At 38.5% G+C, this 13829-nt stretch overlaps 1 protein-coding gene across 1 annotated transcript in view; it reads right to left on the bottom strand.

Moving 5' to 3' along the window:
• LOC136856960 (DNA ligase 1) overlaps positions 1 to 2190 on the bottom strand; it is a 434127-nt gene extending 431937 nt beyond the window's left edge. The window contains exon 1 of the mRNA XM_067135255.2: positions 2033 to 2190. The gene's annotated coding sequence lies outside the window, so the exon portion shown is untranslated. The remainder of the gene's footprint in view (positions 1 to 2032) is intronic.
• Positions 2191 to 13829: the final 11639 nt, after the last annotated feature.

Raw genomic sequence — 13829 nt, 5'->3', positions numbered from 1 at the left:
TATGCTCACGTTAGCGGCAGCAAAAATACGTGAAAACTTTACTATGAATATAAATGTTTCTTTAATTAAATTATACAAATTATTATTATTATTATTATTATTATTATTATTATTATTATTATTATTATTATTATTATTATTATATTGTTACAACATTAGTAGTAGACAGCTAAACAATTTTCGTTCGTATAGGCTATGTGATTTATATAATTTCGTGTGTCTATTTTTAGTCGGGTGCAGCCCTGTAAGGCAGACCCTCCGATGAAAGTGGGTGGCATCTGCCATGTGTAGGTAACTACGTGTTATTGTGATGGAGGATAGTGTTACGTGTGGTGTGTGAGTTGGAGGGATGTTGGGGACAGCAAAAGCACCCAGCCCCCGATGAAGGTTAAAATCCTTGACCCGGCAAGGAATCGAATCCGGGGTTCTCTGAACCGAAAGCCAGTACGCTGACCATTCAGCCAACGAGTCGGACAGGCTATGTGATGAATTGAACTCAATGAGGTAAATTAATTGGGTGAAATATGCAGTCACTGGCATATCAATTTCAGTGTGTTTAAATGCAGAAAAGCATGCAACGAAGAAATGAATAAATTGTGCAGTATAAGAGGATAAACATATTTTTGGGAAGTTTTTAAATGCATTCATTATTCATTGTTTATAATAATCAAGCTGGATGATAATGTAGGTAGTATTGTATGTATGTATGTGTAGACAGAAGATGATGATAATAATAATAATAATAATAATAATAGTAATAATAATAATAATAATAATAATAATAATAATAATAATAATAATAATAATAATAATAATAATCCAATTTTCCTACATCCTGGTGGTGGGGTCGCGGGTGCAATCTGAGTAGCATAAGTGGACTTAATTTAGTTTTTCGACCGATTCCCTTCCTGACGCTAATCTTAATGTATGTGGAGGGATGTACTTAACTTTTACGTGTTCTGGTAGTGTAGCGTGGTGCAGGTAAATGAAGTGGTGTGCACTGAGACAAACACCTACACCCAGCCCCTGATACAAAGCACCCCAATTAACACGATAGGGGCCTAAGGCTAAAATCCATGAACCGGCCAAGAATTGAACCTAGGACTGTCTGAACCAAAGGTCACTACGCTGACCATTTCACAAAAGAGCTATATTTTAATAATAATAATAATAATAATAATAATAATAATAATAATAATAACATAGTGAACAGATGAAAGCGTACTGGAAGAAAAGGAAAGAACAAAGAAGAAGGAATTGAAATTGGCACGTGGTCCTCTGGTAGCCCATTCGAAATAATAATAATAATAATAATAATAATAATAATAATAATAATAATAATAATAATAATAATAATAATAATAATATCATAACTACAATTATTTTTCATTGTAAATTGTTTTCATTATCGCGTAATAGACGTCAGCATTGAGAATAATTACCAATACATTGTTATGGTTGTAGCACTTTAATTAACTATAAAGAGGTTATTCAGGTGCCGAGACTCGATCCGCGGACATCTTCGTTGGCAGCAAGCAGCGTCATCTTAGAGACTGATGCCATTTGCATTGACATCAATACACGTATGGCTTATCAAAACCGCATTACTGGAGTAATAATTTATTATTATTATTATTATTATTATTATTATTATTATTATTATTATTATTATTATTATTATTATTATTATTATTATTATTATTATAGAAGCATTAATTTTTCCATCTACTTAATCTTAAACTTAATTTAATCTCAATAAAATTCGACATCTGAAGGAGTTGGACTGAGATTCGAACCAAGGTTAGTTGAAATAAATGTCATATTTCAGTTTATATCCTTTTTCCTAGCTTATTGATACTCTGATTGTAACATCTACACGTTTGATTTTCTTAAGAAGTTATCTTCCCTCGAAAAGACTGTAATAACACATAAATTGAATTTCGCCTCCATGGTTACAAGTTATAAATTAAGAATTCCTGCCCGGCAATCAAATTAGAATACAATACTGTAATTAAAAGTGTGTGCAGCTTACCGAGTAGGAGTATAGGTTACAGGCTGTTTTTTTCTTGTGTTGTTGGCTAGTCGGTCAATGCCTCATGTCATTCAAAACACTTATAAAACACGAATAGCACTCACACGTTCTTCACCGAACCTTTCTCGACGGAGTCAAGGCGTGCACTGAACACAACAGACGCACAGTAACAGTTTGCGAGCTTACTTGCTTGTCCGGCTCAACTCGGCGTGTCAGTAGCGCGCGTTCATCTCCCCTCTCTCGTCTTCATTCTTTCATCCTTTACCTCTCCTCCGCCGTCATTATATTGTTTTCTATCCTTCCTGGACATTCGAGGTGTTCCTCAGCATTATGCAGTTCTACAGTATTATAAGCCAAATAATGTATGCTAAAACCATACTGGTATTATATTTATAAACAGCACGATAATGTCTTTACTCTGCCCCTTATTGATATATAGCTGAAGTATCCGTCGCTGACAGGATAATCACTTACCATATGCACGATTACATTTGTTTTTCCACTGCTCATATTGTTCCCCAGATTCTGAGGCACATAAGTGGGCATGCCTCTGCCCGTCAGCGGCTTGTCGTGACGTATTCACTTCCTTGATCTCAGCGGCAGTTTCTTCTTCTTCTTTATCTGTTTACCCTCCAGGGTCGGTTTTTTCCTTCGGATTCAGCGTGAAATCCCACCTCTACCGCCTCAGGGCAGTGTCCTGGAGCTTCAGATTCTGAGTCGGGGGATACAACTGGGGAGGATGACCAGTACCTCGCCCAGGCGGCCTCACCTGCTATGCTGAACAGGGGCCTTGCGGGAGATGGGGAGATTGGAAGGGATAGACATGGAAGAGGGAAGGAAGCGGCCGTGGCCTTAAGTTAGGTACCATCCCGGCATTTGCCTGGAGGATAAGTGGGAAACCACGGAAAACCACTTCCAAGCTCCAATTGTTTTACCTCCGTACCCCCGAAGCACGAGTATATTGAGATTATGCCGAAAATAAAAATGGATTTTAGCTGGATACCAAATAATAATAATAATAATAATAATAATAATAATAATAATAATAATAATAATAATAATAATAATAATAATAATAATAATCTCTCATTGAAAAGATAGAACAAAACTTTAGGAAGAATGAAAGCAGAGAGTACTACAGAGCCTTCAAACGCAAACTCACGGGCTATAAACCACCATCTCTATGCTTTGAGCGAAAGGACGGCACACTGGCGACGTCAAATGAAGAAAATTGCAGCATTCTGGCAGATTACTTCAAGAATTTACTTAATTGCTCTAAACCGCAAAGCGCCATTGAGACCAAGGAACCCTTACTCAGGTACCCAGATTCCAGACCACCCGACAGAGATGAAATCAAGCGCCACATTGCCCGTCTCAAAAATGACAAAGCGCCGGGTGAAGACTCAGTAGTAGCAGAACTATGGAAATATGCCCCAGAGGAATCACTTGATATCTTGCAAAAGCAAATAGAAGAAATTTGGAACAAGGAGACCCTACCCGAAGATTGGAAAATAGCTTTGATCCATCCACTACACAAAAAAGGCAGCATGAAGAACATCAACAACTACAGAGGAATATCTTTGCTACCCGTGACTTACAAAATTCTATCACTTGCCATCCTGGAGCGTTTGGAAGCACAAGTCGAATATCAAATAGGTGAATACAAGTAGGGTTCAGAAAAGGTCGCTCATCAGCTGAACAGATCCAAAATCTGAAAACGATCATCAGATATTGTACACTAAGGTCCAAGTAGTATGTGTCTGTCTTTGTGGACTCTTAGCAAGCGTACGACTCCATTGACCGGGAAGTCCTGCTAAACATCTTAAATGAATTTGGAGTTGATTTGAAACTGCTGGCATTAATTAGAGCCACCCTGACCGATACAAAATCCAAGGTGAAGTTCCACGGATGTCTCTCGCATTCCTTTGACATCAAAACAGGAGTCCGACAAGGTGATGGGCTATCCCCGATACTCTTCAACTGTGTTCTTGAAAAGATCATCAGAACCTGGCGGGTGAGATTACAGGAAACCAACTACAGTCCATTGAGAATAGGAACCAAATCCAAGGGGATCACAACAGACTGCTTAGCATTTGCCGATGATATTGCTGTTCTCTCAAACGACATAGAAACCGCTAGAGCTAAAGTTGAAATTTTAAAGGAAATTGCCGAACAAACTGGTTTGCAGATATCGTTTGAGAAAACAGAAGTAATGACTAACATCAAAGAGGCTCCACCAAAACTCCATACAAAATACGGGGACATCAGCCGAGTAGACAAATTCAAATACCTGGGTGAGATCATCATGAAAAATGGACTGGACAAAGAAGCACTTCAGGAGAGAGTACGCAAACTGGAAATAGCCTACCAAACATCCCGCACAATCTACAACAAAAAATGCCTTTCCCAAAACACCAAGATACGTCACTACGAAACAGTTCTGAAGCCAATAGTTCTATATGCAGCCAAAACCATGTCTCTAAATGCCAACAAAGGACTCCTTGAAGAACTGGAGAAAAGAGAACGCAAAATTGTGAGAGGAATCTTGGGATAAGTACAAAAATGGAATCCATCAAAAGAGATCCAACAAGGAAGTCTACAGCAAAATAGAGAAAATTACCGACACAATCAGAAAAAGACGGGCACGATTTTACGGTCATCTGAAAAGAATGGACGGAAGAAAGTTAACTAAAGAAATCTTTCACTTTTTTGATTCAAACCCCAAAACCACAATTCCCTGGTTTAGAAATAGCAAAGAAGACCTGCAAATGCTACATATCTCAGCTGAAGACGCCCTTAACAGAGATCTCTTCCGCAAGAAAATATTGACGAACGGGCTAAATTGAGACGAGCAACCGAAGAGAAGACACGGTGCCCCTTGGACAGAGGAGCGTAAGCAGGCCCACTCACAAAGAATGAGGGGAAATTTGGGCTCTAAAGAAGGCCAAGTTCAGTGTCAAATGCAACAAGACTTAACGTGGTCCTTGATGGCCCCAGCGATTATATATATATAATAATAATGATAATAATAATAATAGCCGTGCGGTTAGGGGCGCGCGGCTGTGAGCTTGCATCCGGGAGATAGTGGGAATCGATCCCACTTCTACTCAGTTGACCTCCCGAAGCTGAGTGGACCGCGTTCCAGACCTCGTATCACTTTTCAAATTCCGTAGCAGAGCCGGAAATCGAACCTGGGCCTCCAGGGGTAGCAGCTAATCACAGTAACCACTACACCACAGAGGCCAGTGGCAGTATCATGTTTTTTTTTTTTTTTGGCATTACTGCTTATCTTGATTTGATATCTTGCTTCCGGTATAAAAGAAAGCCGTATTGGGTTAGTACTTTTAAAAATACTTACAGATGTACAAAGCCTTAAAACAATGTCGGAACGATCTCCATAGCAACTCTCTTTGCAGTCTATAGCAGTGGTATTCAAACTTTTCGGTTGGCGTACCCCCAAAATCTAATTGTTTTTACCCCCCCCCCGAAGCACATGTATATTGCGATTATACCAAAAATAAAAATTGATTTTTGCTGGATACCAAATAATTTTAAATATTATAGTATAATAATAATAATAATCTTCACCACCGTTATCACCTTCCGCAGCTTATCCCGGTTGCTCAGGGTCCCTGCACGAAACCAAGGCATAAAAGAGTTGTAGCCGAGGTTTGAAGGTCGCATGCCCTTCCTGATACCATGAATCAAACCACGGTCACAGGGATGACAGGCAAGCAGCTAATCCACTACACCACCCTGAACCCCTGTAATAACAGTAATGTATTGTATATATATCGTCGCTGGTCAGGACCTCGATAATGTTGTGAGATGGACAGCAGGCAATGGTATGTTGATGAACGGGGTTAAAAGTCAGGTTGTGAGTTTCACAAATAGGAAAAGTCCTTTCAGTTTTAATTACTGCGTTGATGGGGTGAAAGTTCCTTTTGGGGATCATTGTAAGTATCTAGGTGTTAATATAAGGAAATCACATAAATGGGATTGTAAATAAATGGTACAGATCGCTGCACATGGTTATGAGGATGTAAAGGAGAGGGCATATACGTATCTGGTAAGACCCCAACTAGAGTATGGTTCCAGTGAATGGGACCCTCACCAGGATTACTTGATTCAAGAACTGGAAAAAATCCAAAGAAAAGCAGCTCGATTTGTTCTGGGTGATTTACGACAAAAGAGTAGTGTTACAAAAATGTTGCAAAGTTTGGGCTGGGAAAAACTGAGAGAAAGAAGACGAGCTGCTCGACTAAGTGGTATGTTCCGAGCTCTCAGCGGAGAGATGGCGTGGAATGACATTAGTAGACAAATAAGTTTGAGTGGCGTCTTTAAAAGTAGGAAAGATCACAATATGAAGATAAAGTTGGAATTCAAGAGGACAAATTGGTGCAAATATTCATTTATAGGAAGGGGAGTTAGGGATTGGAATAACTTACCAAGGGAGATGTTCAATAAATTCCTTTGAAGTTATTTAAGAAAAGGCTAGGAAAACAACATATAGGGAAACTGCCACGTGGGTGACTGCTCTGAATACAGGTCAGTATTGATTGACTCAGAAATTGATACCTCGTAACTCTTTCGGAGTAAAGTTGACTGAAGAAGCCCAAAAGTGAGCTGTCAGCAATCGCCGGGGAACTGTTCTCTTCCCAGGCAACGCGGCAACCTTCACAAGACAGATGGAGAAACGTGATTTTCTCGCGAGTGGAATTACGACGTTTTCATTGCCTAGCTATGATATGTAAGAGAATAACATAACGCAACAATTACTATTGCACTATATACATTGCTACTGAAAAAACCCGAAGTGAATAAATGGATTTCGAAACAAAATTTAAAAAAGAGCAATGGGCATGAGTAAGCCTTTTTTACGTACATTGTTAATGGGAGGTACAAACTGATACATATTTCAGAATGAATAGTTCGGAAAGGAGAGTCTCTGTAGTGGTCGACAAAAGCACTAAATCAAAATAAGATTTTATTGAAACCGAGCTGGCTCCACTCTTCTGATCTGCTCACTGAAAACAAACGCTACGATAAATTTGGGTACCTCTTGAGGCGACTCCGCGTACCCTCAGCAGTACGCGTACCATACTTTGAATACCACTGGTCTGTACAGTTACTTACTGGCTCTTGGATAACTTTCATACGACTGCCACTAATATTTCCCTTATTTATCGCTATATCGTTAAAAAGTACAGATCGTGAGCTATTTTCGTGTAAAACCAACCTGAAGAGAGATACATCGAGTTTAAAGGTGCCCGTACACTTGGGAGTAAATACTGGCGAGAACCTCTCGATAGCAGTTACTCGCCAATGGATACAGTGCTGAGAGCAACTAACGGAAATTCGCTCGCAACTTTCCGAGAGCTAACTTGTCTGAACTTGCTCGCTAGTCGACACATGCTCCCCGGCCCTCTCGGAGATTAGCTCTCCAGATACGAACAGTGTTCGAATTATGGCGAAGCTATCGAGAAGCTTGGTTCTATTTTCAATTTCAAGATGACTAAAAATTGGTCACCGGAGGAAACAAAATTGTTAATTGAAATGTATCAAAGTCCGGAAATTTTGTGGAATATTAAATGTACCGATAACCGTGACAGAGTGAAGAAACGTACAACTTTAGAGGAAATAGGAGTGAAGTTTTCGTGTTACGGAGCTGAAGTTCAAAGGAAACTTCACAATTTAATGAACCAGGTAAGACTGTATAATAATGCTGAATTGATAGTAAATTGTTAGTTTACATTTTATTATAATCACATCAGTTTGCATGCAAATAAATATATTATAATGATTGTAGCCTGGTTATTATAATAACATGTATATAATATAATACGTATGTACAATATTTAATCAATAATGTGATGCTCTTTATTGTTCAAGGTACCTCAAGAATCGAAAAAATGAAAAACAGAAAAAGCGGTAGCGGGACAGATGATAATTACCAAAGTAGATTTTTTCTTTTTTTAAAGAGAATAATCACAGCTGCTGCGACTTGTCAGTAGTAGTGTGATGACATTTTGAATACTCTTCACTCTCTATAGGTGCACAAGTGGACAGGGTGTGACGAGAACTCGTGAAAGCTATCTTCGCGAGGGACTCGCTAGGTACTCTCGATAGTTGTTCGGGCCGGAATTAACTCTCAAATGGACAACAACCTGAGAGCGAATATCGAAAGTTACTCTTCCAGTTAATCTCAAATGAAAACCCACCCTAATGCTTTGGGTCCCTTCTGAAGCACACCCACCTCCTGAAAACTTTTAAAAATCTTATAGCTAAGATCCTATTCGACCTTACTCTAAACTGAAATACCAGGTATGATTAAAATCCACTCATCCATTTTCTCGTGAAGCTGTAACAGACATAGACAAATATTAAACTGAACTCGACATAGGTCATTACAATAACATCAGTATTCTTGTCGGAATACAGTATTAACAGACTGAAATGTTGTGGTTAAAATCAATACTATCATTAAAATGCTCGATTCGATCAAATGTAAATGTTCCAACAGCGCCTAGTTCCAGAGCTGGAATGAATCGGCCATAGACGGCGATGAACACTGCTCTGCGGTTTTCCGTTAAATGTGCACATTTTCTCATTCTTGTCAGCGCCTCATAGCAGGGATCGAATTGTTGGAGTACTATAGGAAACCAGTGTGTCACGAACCAGTAGTACACATACATGTCTGAACCAGAGGAATGGCATGCTACCGTCTCTCGTAGATGAGTGACAGCAGAAGAGATTTCATGTGGATTTGGCTCAATTTTACTTGTGCCCTTCCTGACTCCAATCATATGTGGTGGGGTGTATTTCTGAATTGTATGTTTCTGTGGTGGTTGCTAGTGTGGTGTATGTATGGTGTGTTATATGTATGTATGTATGTATGTTCAGTCCGTCAGCGATGTCGCTGGTGGGATCCTCAACAGCTCTGCCATTAGCTGTCATAGATGGCCTATCACTGAAGAGGCATACTAGGGAAATGAGGAGTGAGGTAGTTTCCCGTTGCTTTCCGCACCGAGCCAGAGTTGCTATTACATATCAGTCTGCCAAGCCCACTGAAATGCATACAACAACCGACCCTATGAGCAACATTTTTCACACCATTCGTAGCAGGGACTGGCTGCATAAGGATTGGCATTACTGGCATCGCTCATACCTCAGTCACTTTCATCTTGTCAAAGCCAAGGATAAGACAGAAACAGATCTATGAAAGTAACAAAATTGCTCTAGCCTATACCAGAAGACACAGTGCACTTTAAACACTAGGTCCTGCCAGCAAAGGCATGTGTTATATGTAAGTTAATAGAAAGGCATAGAGAACACAAACACCCAGTCTCCAAGCCAGAAGAATAGACCATACACAGTTAAAATCTACAACCATACTAGGAGTCAAGCCTGGGGCCCTTTGAACCGAAGACCACTACATTGATGGTTGAACCAAGTATTCGAACACTTTATGATCTATATGACAACGACAAATTATTCTGGAGAATATATTAAATTTGGTAAGTGGTGTGAGTATGAAAAACATCTCGCTAAAAAGTATTCGTTGTCGTTAAAGCATAGATAAGACGGTTAATAATAATAATAATAATAATAATAATAATAATAATAATAATAATAATAATAATAATATACCAGGGCTGACGCAGCGACCAGTCAACTCAATTTTTTTTGGGTGGTAGGTAGGAGTAGGGGAATAGGGTAGTTTGTAGTGCGGTGTTTCCTGCACGTATGCTGGTTATCCGCGTACGTATGGTAGGACACTGAGTAGATGTAGAGATCGATAATTTAGTTAAGTAGTTTTAGGAGAGAAAAAAGTAGTGCCTATTGTTTGTTTGTTTTTTGTGTTTCGCTCTGTCTTTATTACCTGTAAGCCGATGGTGTATACTAGGGTGGGTAATAAAGATATGTATGTAAAATAATAATAATAATAGTAATAATAATAATAATAATAATAATAATAATAATAGTAATAGTAATAACAATTCCAGATATCCACAAAAAATTTCTAAAAACGTATCCGTTATTATTGGTGAACCGTTTACAATGTGAATGAAAGTACTGTATGAATGATTCAATTTTACAGGAAACAAAATACAAAGCTATGTAAATCTCTAAACATGTAGTGAACTATATAGATAAACAAATAATTATCAACTTAAAATATAAAGTTTCAAACAACCAACAATTAATGTTAATGAATTGTAAACCTTACACTCTCGAAAGACACGGATATTGAACCATACACGATTTTCTTGCCCTTTAAAAGTCACGCATGGTATCTTAACCAAGAAAAACTTACAGGAAGTAAGCAAGAAAAGGTAGAGTATCACGTTACTCTTAATGTTGTGATGGTAAACTCTTGATTGATTTGGACCTATGGGATCAGCCCAGATTTATGGCCGAATAACGGCTGTATCGCTGTGTTTCTCTTCTGATTGCTAGTGTGACGTAGTGTGTGAGTGAATAGGTGTTCATTAAGACCAACACAATACTCAGTCCCTGAACCAGAGGAATTAACTCGACGCGACTAAAATGCTCGGCCCGGTCGGGAATCGAGAACCAGGTACCCTCTGAATCGAAGGCCTCCTACACTGACCATTCAGCCAAAGAACTGCACTGAACTGTACATAGTATGTTTTAATAATGCCATTACCATTCCTTGTAAATTGTGTGAATTGCTTTGTAGGGTGGGGTCAGGTAAGGAAGGGGGTACAGATTATGAGTTGTAGTCGAGACGATGAGAACTACTGGTACACAATATGAACGCAATATACATAGTATGGCAGTTATCATTCTTTAAAAAAATTCTTAATACATGTTTTACGTCAGGAGTTGGTAGGTTAAACATTAATAAAGTAAGATTTGACTCACGTTTCATGAATTACGAGAAGCACTTGGATATCCATCTCAAAATAGGCATGAATTGCCTTTTGGAAATATGATGGTGTAAATTCAAATCTCTTTACATGTCTGATAGATTACGCTGTGATTTTAAGATAACCTCCAAGTTTTATAGCTCTTGTTATGTGTTCATGTCGTAATGCTTTTCTTCTTGTACGTTCTTTTCCACTCACTCCACAGCTTAAAAGAGAACTACGAAACAAGTAAGCCTACGCATCATCTTTGTTGGAGGACTCCTTGCTGTCCTATCATTTCTCTTGTTTAATGTGTAACTAAGCTCATGCAATGAATTGTTGAATTAACGGTTGAATCCTGGCATTATCCTAGCCTAAGACAAATTAATACATTTTACGTTGACGCGTCAACAGTTCATTCTTTGAATGTATGAACGTAGCACGATTGCAGCGCGCAATAATTTACAATACGGCAGTTGCTGCCGACATAATGATTGGGAAGTAGTTACTAGCTGATGCAGATACAAATAAGGTGACCTTAAAATCGGATGACAACAGATTGTAACTTGTCTGGGAGACAGTACCGTGAATTGCTTTTGGAATAGGGAAGTTTTAAATGTGCTGGGGTCAATTCATAACTCATTCTACCGCAGCTTTCGCATTTCAGGAGACAACATCGTCCAATATAGTTTCCTGAAGAGATCCAAGTATTGTAAATGATGCGCGGGATAAAACTATAATCGACTATCTGGAAGTAGTCATGATGCAGCAATAATATAGAGCACAGAAAACATCAAAGTTTAGCAGCAAACATTACTGACATCGTAATCCTAATAAAATACAATAAAATAAAATAAATCTAAACAGGTTGTGTCGAGACCACGGCCGCAAGTTTTTTAATTTAATTTATTTGGCTTTTGGTCCATCGACCATACAGCCAGCAAAAAACATTACAAATTCACAAGTCACACAGTAATATATATACATATGACAGACGCAGGAATGAAATGACATAAATGGCAGACAGAAAAATCGCCTGAAAGTCTCTTTCGCTTCACAAACTCCTGGATGTTCTGAAATTTACATTTTTTTTAAACATGACTAAAATCAATATAGTTGTCTGGTAAAATAAGAGCGGTCAAAAAGATACAAATTATATATTTAAAACGCTATATTTGAGAAATTGTGCTGGAATCACTTACATTCTCTCTTTGATAGGAGAAAGAAAAACTGGCACGCTGGTTAGAGACAGTCTCCTTCACACACATATGCCTTGGATATTCTGACACTCACAAGGCCGCACGTTTTGCAGTAGAACACGTACCGCGTTATTGGTGTTCTTGAAATAAAGTATACGGTTTCGTATGGGTTGCACAGAACTCACCTCACGAGGCTCGTCCGTCCGCATTAACTTGCTTATTTTGGACTTTTTGGAAATCTGACAAGCCTCCCAAATACTTCTAAAATAATTATTTTAAATTTTAGTGTGTGCTTACTATTTCATTAGCTGTTGTTGACACTGACTTGTAGAACTCACTGAGGCGAAGAAAACGACACGCCGGACTCTAGAGCTACGCTCAATGTTAGACGTGCGGCATGATGGCGGCGCTCTCATCACCCGATGACATCATATCGAAGTAAGAGTCTTGCTTGCTAAGTACACTGGTCATTGCTATCTACAATCAGTTATTGAACGCTGACGTCACACGTCATCTAGAAATGATTTCGATTTTAAAACCTGCACGTTTTTGTAACATTCAGCAGTCCATGTACGGTTCCGAGATTATACACGCATTCTTCGTTAAAAAGGTAAGGGTTTACTACTTGTGAAACTTTGTGTGAAGTATCATCTGAGTTTGGTACATGTTCTACTTGTAATGAGTTCGCCTGTATCCTTCCTGTCCAAGGTACAGTACTCCACGCTTGTTCAGTTCTGCTGCCAACGGTATTAGGTTTACAAGGCTTAGGAATGGTCTGTTTTCCCCACTTTTCGTATCCTTTCCTTTCCTTTGGTTCCGTTCAGTGTTTGATAGATTGTAAATCATCCACTTCATTTTTGATAGTCAACATCAGCAGATGTGATCCGCTAAAACAGTTATCGACACCACCACCGCCGCGTTTAGGTTCATCTCAAGCCATTTCTACCTGTCAGGCTTCTAGTTTTACAAGTTGATATCGTAATCATAGCCATAGGGCCTCCATTTTTACATTTACAAGAAGCACATAATGAATAACAACTGGACGAATAAGTTCTAATGAAGGGAAGGAGAGCCTAAAGATGGTCGGAGAACTAATGAAAACTGTTTGAAGATGCCAGTGTCGAAGTTGATAATTGGAGTTTCAAATCATCGAACACGTTTTAGACTCTTGCATATATGGAAAATACCGGGGCGATATTTTTCATTTATAAATACCACGCGCAATGGCCAGAATTCCAACCAAGGACGCCTTGATGAGAATGCAGTGAAGACTACTGTGATTACTACTGTCTGTCTGGCTGTACGTATGTATGGTATGGTATGTATGTATGGTATGGTATGTATGTATGTATGTATGTATGTATGTATGTATGTATGTATGTATGTATGTATGGTATGTATGTATGTATGTATGTATGTATGTATGGTATGTATGTATGTATGTATGTATGTATGTATGTATGTATGGTATGTATGTATGTATGTATGTATGTATGTATGTATGTATGTATGTATGGTATGTATGGTATGTATGTATGTATGTATGTATGTATGTATGTATGTATGTATGTATGTATGTATGTATGTATGGTATGTATGTATGGTATGTATGTATGGTATGTATGTATGGTATGTATGTATGTATGTATGTATGTATGTATGGTATGTATGTATGGTATGTATGTATGTATGTATGTATGTATGTATGGTATGTATGTATGTATG

This window comes from Anabrus simplex, chromosome 1 (assembly GCF_040414725.1).
Source record: "Anabrus simplex isolate iqAnaSimp1 chromosome 1, ASM4041472v1, whole genome shotgun sequence".
Taxonomy (NCBI): domain Eukaryota; kingdom Metazoa; phylum Arthropoda; class Insecta; order Orthoptera; family Tettigoniidae; genus Anabrus; species Anabrus simplex.
This window is presented reverse-complemented; position numbering and strand designations above follow the sequence as displayed.